Below are 7,717 nucleotides of genomic sequence, written 5' to 3'. Positions count from 1 at the left end.
GCTAAAACCTATTAATGACTGGATTAGATGAACCGGAAGTTCGATCTAACCACCATCTTTAGATATACCTATCTGGATCGCTCGTGGAATGGAACTATTATGGAATTAGGGGTTTTGCTTAAGAAATGTTAGAATGGTGTTATTGAGCTCAGATGAACAATGGAATTCAATTGGATTGAATTCAGTTTCGATCTGACCCAAATGGGAGAAACAATTAGGGCAAGTTTTATCTGAAGTTTAGTTTTTAGTTTAATTAGATTAAATTGGAATGGTAAATTCAAAACATATATATAAATTTTTATAACAATACTAAATATTATAGTTAGAACTTTATAATATAACATTAGATATCATATATATAATTAGTTCTAATATAATACTTTAATTTAAAAGTTAAATAATAGTTTGGATATTATTATTTTCTAATCAGACACATGTTTAATCAAATTTGATTTGATTAAAAGTAATTGAGTTAAAGACTCAGGTAATCAATGTAAATTAATATTGGATATTATTCTACATAAATTATTTTAATACATAATAATATGTATGTAAAGATATTTTTGATTATGTTAAATATTTATGTAAAATAATTAGAATATAAGATAATTGAATTATGTTAAAACTAAGGTATTTACTAAAAGAATTAAGGGATAATGGGTGAGTGTTTTAAGGAGAAAAAACTACCCACTACCCCTATCTAAACTACATGTGTTGCCCTCTATCTCTCCTTACCATCAATGTTCATTTTTTTACGTTTAGAGTGAGAAGTAGAAAAGATAAAAACAGTTCTTCATTCTCTGAAGCAAAAATGCCTCTTGTACCTATGGTTCGGCCTATGAGGTTGATACGGGTAAGTGAATTTTGATACGAGTGTTAGACAATTTCTCAAGCTCTACACACTCTCTTGCTTTGCTTTGATATGACTCTTTTATCTCTTCTAGATTTAAACTGAGAGCAACCCAATAATCCAATACTGAAAAAGATGTAAACTTTGTACTCACAGTTTTCTGGGGATCTATGTTAGCTATCTTAAGAGCTTGTTCAATGGAGATTTCAAATGCTTTGCAAGTAATAGGTTTCTTTGGTAGCATAGATGTGGGATTTTGTTGAGCAAAATGGCTTATAATATCAAAGATTTTAGGGGTAATTGTGTTTGTAGGTGCAGATATTGCTGATCTACAAACTCAATGGCATCTTCATCATCAGAAATAGTCGTCTTATGAGTAGGATTTAGTGTCTCAAAACAAATAATCCTTTCAAAACAATCCTCCAATATGGCATTTACATTACCTAATTATGAATATTAAAATCAATTTCAATAGATTTAACATGTAAATTCTAATTGTATGAAGAACGCCAAGGATTCATATCTGAAGAAATGTATGATAGTTGGGCTACATATTGGGCAACAAAAGCTACAGAGGAGATATCCGCGAAAGCTAGTCTTTCTCGACATAGTGGTATTGTAAATGGACTAATGTCGTGTCATACTGCTGCATCATTGTCAATGAGAGAGCATCGCGAAAGACTAGTAAGTTATTGATTCATTCAGGTTGCTGACTCGCTTGCAAACTTTGGACGAACGGCTTCTAGTTTTACGTGGTGGGATGATATTACGGGCTTCTGTGAATCGGCTTTTCTTCACAATAGGGGAGGATGGTGCTCTTACCGTTTCTCTTGATCATGTTCTGTATTTTTTTCTCTTCTCTTTCATTCTTTTGTAATCAGATTTTTTATTTTTTCTTTTAATAATATTGGTTCGGGGGTCATGGGGTTGAGGTCGGGGGTGCCAGCATAGCTGGGATGTCCGTCTTCGGATCCTCCTCGATAACCAGTCTTTAATAAAAAAAAACAAGCTGCTAACAACAAACTGCTAACATGTAACAGTTTAACTAAACAGGTCCTAAGACTATTGAAGCATATTTTAATGGGAACTATGATAAGATCAAAGAAATAAAAATATACATGTTTAAGAATTTTAATGTAATTGAAAACTACATGATTACATTTCATTGCATTGATGTTGAAATTCATGTACAAAATATCAGTAAAAGGGATGGATTATTATATCAAAATTATAAATAAAATAAACAATTATTTCGGTTCACACTTGTGACATAAATAAAAAATAGTATAGTAATAAAATAAAATACAATAAATAAATACAAATTTATATTGCGACTATTTTGATGGACCAATCCATTGACATAAATATATAAAAAATGAATTCATAAAAGAAATTTATAATAAAAAAATTCACATTTTATTTTCAAGCACTCTGTGCGGGTTTAATGATAAATATATCTAAAATAAATAAAAATATAATTTTAAATTTAATATATACAAATTTATTGTATTATTTATAAACTGTAATAAAAATACTTAACCTAATTTTTCCCAAAAAAAAATACTTAACCTAAATATAGATATATTTATCATTAAACCTGCACATAGTGCGGGTCTGTATTTAGTAGGATTTAGGGTTTTTTTTTATATGTTGATTGAAATTAATAACTAAATCTATATGGTAAATTATATACGGTTTAACCTTAATTAATAAGAATGAAATAGCTTAGTGGTGAACAATAGTATTTTTTTAATATATAAAAGTACTAGAACGGGTAACGGGTACCTTGGGAGGGTATTACCTATCTGTCACATGTAATGTTTTTGATCCCGTACCTTTTTATACAGGATAGAGATAGTCCCATTAGAATCGGATAGTGTCGGGTACCCTCGGGTATAGTACATGTTGCCATCCCTAGCCACAAAAGGGAGGGTGGAGCAAATTTCAAGTACAAGGGAATTGAGTTTCTTATCGCTCTTTTATGGACTAGAGAGGGCACACTATTTTTGCATCCTTCGATGAGATGGATGGAGACCAAGACATGGACATGGAAGTCTCAATTGATAAAGAAAATTCCAGTTTTGCACCGGGAGGTTCAAGTCGAAATAAACATAGGAGAGCTGATGGCTTTGAGTATAGCCCTCTCATTAATATGGGTTTTATGTTGACACTTGTATGCATGAGAAAAGAAACTTCTAATGTTGCGATTTCCATTTGATTGTTATCTTATTAGATGTGTGTTTATTCTTTCTTTTTATTTTGTTACGACTATTAGATGGAATTGTTTTTGGGCCGGAGGGAAGGCATTTGTAAGGGCCTTACGCCATCTTATGTTCAAGCACAAGCTGATGATTTTAGTCCTCCTTGAAATGAGGAAACCTAGCTCTCATATGTTGAATTTGGGTTGGAGTCTTAATTATACTAATTCTAAAGTTGTTGATGCAGAAGGTTTCAGTGGCGATATTTGGATGTTGTGAGGTTGTAACAATGTTGATGTTCGAGTTATTTGCAAGAAGCAGCAATTCATTCATTCAAAAGTTTGATTTTTTCAGATCAGGAACTCAGAGTATTGAGACTTTACTTATGTGTATGTTTGTCCACAACTTTCTTTAAAACAGGAGTTCATGGCAGATATTATCTTCCAGACGCATAGATTAGGTGGTTTAGGGCTGCATAAATCTCATGAAAGTAATCTTGCAATGTTAGCTAAGTTGAACTGGCACTTTCTAACCGAGCTTGGGAATCTTTAGGTGAAAATCCTTTGAGGGAAGTATTGTGTTGGTCATTGTGGCCTCGATATGTTTACCAATCATAAAAACCAGAGTCATACATGGAGGAGCATGGTAAGGAGTCTGCTCTCCTAAAGCATGGCATTGGGAGATTAGTTCGAAGGGGTAAGGATATGAGCTTTTCGTTAGATCCTTGGGTGGATTCGAAATCACTTGTGCTTGATAGTTTAATGTATCCCACACATCTAGAACTAATGAAACATGTGGTAGATTATTGGTGCACTACCGGGGGTTGGGACTGATCTTCTCTTACTAATCTGTTACTGCCTAGTTGTCTATTTAAGCTTACCTATTTTGTTATCTTCCCCAATAATTCTAATGAAGACTATTGGACCTAATTACCATCATCATAGGGTCATTTTTCTATCTCCTCGGTGTGCGACCTTGTTAGAGTATGCCCTAGTCGCAAAATGTTATATTTAACGATATTGTTAATTATAAGGCATAATCTATTAAGTCTTACTTACTTGTGCAAGATGATTAACAATGTATCCAAGATTAGTGATCTGCACATGTTTGGCGGGTTGAGGACTTGGTCAAGTGAAGTCGTGTGGCAATAAGATACTAATCTAAATATCCCTAGTTTGTTATTATCGTGAGAATGAAAATTAACTAAAGACTACTATGTGCATTGGTTGTGATGGTGTTTTACTGATCACAGACATGGAGTGTCAAACCAAGGGCATTAGGGTTTATGGGAAATAAACTCTAGATTAACACCACACGGTTATCAATGTCACGGGTGGTTATCATGTAATGGTCATAGATGAATCCTTAGATCCAAAGTAACTATAGGACCTGGATGAGACACTACATGTTTTTGTCATCGCCTAATAGGCCAATAACTTTGCACCAAGTATGTGTTAGCCAGGTATGTACTAAATCATGGTGAGGGACCATGAGTGAAGTATGGGGATTGCTACTCACCTGAGGAAGAGCAGATATCACCAGCCACTTGATTAGTGGAACTAAAGAGAGTGTGGTCACACCCGAATGAAGCAATGAATATTGCTTATTCGAACTTATCAGTTAACTAAGAGATCAAGAAATGTCTGAACACTATATGAGGATGATAGTAACATGCCTCATGTTCAATATGATATCATTTAGTAAGGGATTACTATGAGGTTACTATTAGGTTCTCAGTATTCGAACACAAGATAAATGCCTAAGTTGGATAGTCATAGAAGTCAGCTAAAACCTATTAATGACTGGATTAGATGAACCGGAAGTTCGATCTAACCACCATCTTTAGATATACCTATCTGGATCGCTCGTGGAATGGAACTATTATGGAATTAGGGGTTTTGCTTAAGAAATGTTAGAATGGTGTTATTGAGCTCAGATGAACAATGGAATTCAATTGGATTGAATTCAGTTTCGATCTGACCCAAATGGGAGAAACAATTAGGGCAAGTTTTATCTGAAGTTTAGTTTTTAGTTTAATTAGATTAAATTGGAATGGTAAATTCAAAACATATATATAAATTTTTATAACAATACTAAATATTATAGTTAGAACTTTATAATATAACATTAGATATCATATATATAATTAGTTCTAATATAATACTTTAATTTAAAAGTTAAATAATAGTTTGGATATTATTATTTTCTAATCAGACACATGTTTAATCAAATTTGATTTGATTAAAAGTAATTGAGTTAAAGACTCAGGTAATCAATGTAAATTAATATTGGATATTATTCTACATAAATTATTTTAATACATAATAATATGTATGTAAAGATATTTTTGATTATGTTAAATATTTATGTAAAATAATTAGAATATAAGATAATTGAATTATGTTAAAACTAAGGTATTTACTAAAAGAATTAAGGGATAATGGGTGAGTGTTTTAAGGAGAAAAAACTACCCACTACCCCTATCTAAACTACATGTGTTGCCCTCTATCTCTCCTTACCATCAATGTTCATTTTTTTACGTTTAGAGTGAGAAGTAGAAAAGATAAAAACAGTTCTTCATTCTCTGAAGCAAAAATGCCTCTTGTACCTATGGTTCGGCCTATGAGGTTGATACGGGTAAGTGAATTTTGATACGAGTGTTAGACAATTTCTCAAGCTCTACACACTCTCTTGCTTTGCTTTGATATGACTCTTTTATCTCTTCTAGATTTAAACTGAGAGCAACCCAATAATCCAATACTGAAAAAGATGTAAACTTTGTACTCACAGTTTTCTGGGGATCTATGTTAGCTATCTTAAGAGCTTGTTCAATGGAGATTTCAAATGCTTTGCAAGTAATAGGTTTCTTTGGTAGCATAGATGTGGGATTTTGTTGAGCAAAATGGCTTATAATATCAAAGATTTTAGGGGTAATTGTGTTTGTAGGTGCAGATATTGCTGATCTACAAACTCAATGGCATCTTCATCATCAGAAATAGTCGTCTTATGAGTAGGATTTAGTGTCTCAAAACAAATAATCCTTTCAAAACAATCCTCCAATATGGCATTTACATTACCTAATTATGAATATTAAAATCAATTTCAATAGATTTAACATGTAAATTCTAATTGTATGAAGAACGCCAAGGATTCATATCTGAAGAAATGTATGATAGTTGGGCTACATATTGGGCAACAAAAGCTACAGAGGAGATATCCGCGAAAGCTAGTCTTTCTCGACATAGTGGTATTGTAAATGGACTAATGTCATGTCATACTGCTGCATCATTGTCAATGAGAGAGCATCGCGAAAGACTAGTAAGTTATTGATTCATTCAGGTTGCTGACTCGCTTGCAAACTTTGGACGAACGGCTTCTAGTTTTACGTGGTGGGATGATATTACGGGCTTCTGTGAATCGGCTTTTCTTCACAATAGGGGAGGATGGTGCTCTTACCGTTTCTCTTGATCATGTTCTGTATTTTTTTCTCTTCTCTTTCATTCTTTTGTAATCAGATTTTTTATTTTTTCTTTTAATAATATTGGTTCGGGGGTCATGGGGTTGAGGTCGGGGGTGCCAGCATAGCTGGGATGTCCGTCTTCGGATCCTCCTCGATAACCAGTCTTTAATAAAAAAAACAAGCTGCTAACAACAAACTGCTAACATGTAACAGTTTAACTAAACAGGTCCTAAGACTATTGAAGCATATTTTAATGGGAACTATGATAAGATCAAAGAAATAAAAATATACATGTTTAAGAATTTTAATGTAATTGAAAACTACATGATTACATTTCATTGCATTGATGTTGAAATTCATGTACAAAATATCAGTAAAAGGGATGGATTATTATATCAAAATTATAAATAAAATAAACAATTATTTCGGTTCACACTTGTGACATAAATAAAAAATAGTATAGTAATAAAATAAAATACAATAAATAAATACAAATTTATATTGCGACTATTTTGATGGACCAATCCATTGACATAAATATATAAAAAATGAATTCATAAAAGAAATTTATAATAAAAAAATTCACATTTTATTTTCAAGCACTCTGTGCGGGTTTAATGATAAATATATCTAAAATAAATAAAAATATAATTTTAAATTTAATATATACAAATTTATTGTATTATTTATAAACTGTAATAAAAATACTTAACCTAATTTTTCCCAAAAAAAAATACTTAACCTAAATATAGATATATTTATCATTAAACCTGCACATAGTGCGGGTCTGTATTTAGTAGGATTTAGGGTTTTTTTTTATATGTTGATTGAAATTAATAACTAAATCTATATGGTAAATTATATACGGTTTAACCTTAATTAATAAGAATGAAATAGCTTAGTGGTGAACAATAGTATTTTTTTAATATATAAAAGTACTAGAACGGGTAACGGGTACCTTGGGAGGGTATTACCTATCTGTCACATGTAATGTTTTTGATCCCGTACCTTTTTATACAGGATAGAGATAGTCCCATTAGAATCGGATAGTGTCGGGTACCCTCGGGTATAGTACATGTTGCCATCCCTAGCCACAAAAGGGAGGGTGGAGCAAATTTCAAGTACAAGGGAATTGAGTTTCTTATCGCTCTTTTATGGACTAGAGAGGGCACACTATTTTTGCATCCTTCGATGAGATGGATGGAGACC

The sequence above is a fragment of the Euphorbia lathyris genome, chromosome 1 (genome assembly GCF_963576675.1).
Source record: "Euphorbia lathyris chromosome 1, ddEupLath1.1, whole genome shotgun sequence".
NCBI lineage: Eukaryota > Viridiplantae > Streptophyta > Magnoliopsida > Malpighiales > Euphorbiaceae > Euphorbia > Euphorbia lathyris.
Note: the sequence above shows the minus strand (reverse complement) of the source record.